Genomic DNA, 2,961 nt, shown 5'->3' with positions numbered 1-2,961 from the left:
ACATAAAGACAGCTGTACACATCTCTTTAATCTGTCACATCCAGACATTACCAAGAGAACCCATGGAGATGGCTTCAAAAATTAAACGGATGTTACCCTCAACTGACTCACCCAGCTTGAAACACAACTAGTTTTGTTTCCTGAATTTACCTGAACGTGGTATTGCAGAGCTCGAGAGATATACATTTTAAGCCATGTGCTGAGAGAATACATGAAATCTGGATGTACAGAGATCTCACCAAACCAGAACCTTCCACTGCTACTCAATACAGTATCTCCAACCAATGACCAATACAATGCCATTCAAAACAGCACGCAAATTACATACTTGTACATCATTACTCACTGTACATATGTGTATGTTACTGTTCATGTGCTTCAAAATATTACACAATGGCATTTATGTGTGTGTGAACCAAGTTCAAGTCCATCTATTCATCTTTGGCAGTCTTGTCCATTACCGGTAAAAGCCCATATAATAAAAACATCCATCATTTAAAGGCAGAGACTGAATATAAGGGTCAATGAACTTACTGGTTGGCAATCAAAAACACATTTATATACTAAAGCAATATCACTCTCGACAAATAGTGCTTCTGTGGCAGTCTTGCGAGTTTAACATTACTTGTATCGCACAGTTCAAGAAACAAATATGTAAATAAGTTAGGTAAAATCAAGGATCGTCCTAAAGACATTTTTTTGTGTTGAACTACTTTCTCACATCATGGATGTAATATCTGTCCATGCTAGCTTATTCAAGAATCACCCATACAAGAAGTCTTGTTTTGTTCCTAAATGAATCAGGGTTTTTGAACGAATCATTTGAATAAATGATTCAAGACTCACTCGTACAGGGACACTTGTTTTGTTGTTGAATGAACCAGCGTTTTTGACTGAATTAGTTGAGCAACTGATTCAGTGACAATGACTTATAAAGACAGTCACTAGTTTAGTTCCTGAATGTGTTTCTGTTTTGAACTAATCGGTTAAGTGACTGATTTAAAGACTCACTCATACAGACAATCATGTTTAATTCCTTAATGAACTAATGTTTTTGATTGAATTAGAAAGATTCAATCAAAGATGCAATGACTCAATTTCGCTCTTGGCCACTTGAGACGAGGAATTAAGTACTGAATGCAAGACTGTCCCATATCTGAAAAATGCCAACGCTCAGTGCCTTTAACACACACCATCTCTGTGCAGTATGTGAGGCTAAGCGTATGGTGGCTCGAAATCATGCGATCCAGCATAAGTTAAATTAATGACATATTACATATAATTTTGTAGTAAAACATGTGTTGCACATTTTATATAACTTACTTAGAAACACCACAACTAATAAATTAAAGTGAAAATAAACAGAATTTTAACCATGTAGAAATACATTTAGATAAGAACTACATTTGAGTTCCTAGAGCCTCAATATTAAAGGGGTCATATGATGCTTTTTTAAAGATCATTATTTTGTGTATTTGGTGTAACAGAATATGTTTACATGCTTTAATGTTCAAAAACACATTATTTTTTAAAATACTGTACATTATTGTAGGTCCTCTATGCCCCGCCTCTCTCAAACGCTTCGTTTTCTACAAAGTCCCTCCTTCCGACAAGCGCAGTCTGCTCTGATTGGCCAGCTGACCCAGTGCATTGTGATTGGCTGAACACCGCAAACACTCGTCAGAAATGTAACGGCCCTTACCATAATCGCGAGCTTCATCTTTCAAAATAAATGTAAAGACAGTAAATAATGTCATTAGTTTTACCATCAGTTCAAGCCCGAAAGGGGAACTGAGTCGCGTAACAGACTCTCTCTCGCTCTCTCTCTCTCACACACACACACACACACACACACACGATGCACAAAACTATGCATTTGAACACTCAATAGCAAATACTTAAACTAATAACAAAACAGTAGCTGATTCAGAAGCGCCAGATTGTCGTAGCAAAGTCAGAATTACCTCCTCTCCTAGGTTCACGAAACGGTCGTCCATAAAATGCATTGCTGTTCTGTTGTAAGTAATCTTAAAGATTCCTAAATGCATCTGCTTTCGGAAGGCCAAATAAAGTGCTTTTGCTTTCACATAGAAACACACAGCGTCACCCTGACATGGCTGCTATGTCTAACTGTCTAACTCTAACTGCGGTTACTGAAACCACGCCTTCTTTCTTTGTGTGCACATTTGGGTGGCATTATGCTAATATTTCCACATAGTGAGGTAGATCTGTGGGGGCGTGTTAGAACGGGCCATTTTAGGGGGGCGTGGCAGAGTCTTAACTTTGATAAAGAATATCTCTTTGGTTTTGAGACTTTAGTCTTTGCAACTTCAGGGATCTTATCTATGCACAATCAGCTTGTAACACTCCAAAAAGAAAGGAAAACTTGAAATCGCATCATATGACCCCTTTAAGATTCTTGATTCTTATGCCCAGTACGAAAGTTCAACCAAAAGAAAACACTTTATTGACAGTTGTTCCACTGTTGTTAACTGAACTGAGCTTATCTTATCAGCAATTAAAGAAATAAATAAAATTAGCCCTGACACAGACAACTATTAAACACTGTTTTCAGAATTATTATGATTACATAAAAACCCTGATTTGATTAAAATAAAGATAAGATTATCAGTCTTCAAACTATAAACACCTTTATTGATCCTAAATATACACATATCACATTGTTACACATTCAACATCTGGCAGTTTGTTCTGAACTGGGCAGCTGCTTTCAAGAAGGGAAATTCTAGGGCCATGTAGCTTATCTTATCAGCAATTAAAGAAATAAATAAAATTAGCCCTGACACAGACAACTATTAAACACTGTTTTCAGAATTATTATGATTACATAAAAACCCTGATTTGATTAAAATAAAGATAAGATTATCAGTCTTCAAACTATAAACACCTTTATTAATCCTAAATATACACATATCACATTGTTACACATTCAACATCTGG

The sequence above is a fragment of the Sinocyclocheilus grahami genome, unplaced genomic scaffold (assembly GCF_001515645.1).
Source record: "Sinocyclocheilus grahami isolate Dianchi unplaced genomic scaffold, SAMN03320097.WGS_v1.1 scaffold239.1, whole genome shotgun sequence".
Classification (NCBI taxonomy): Eukaryota; Metazoa; Chordata; class Actinopteri; order Cypriniformes; family Cyprinidae; genus Sinocyclocheilus; species Sinocyclocheilus grahami.
The sequence above is the reverse complement of the archived record's forward strand: the minus strand, read 5'-3'. Positions refer to the sequence as shown.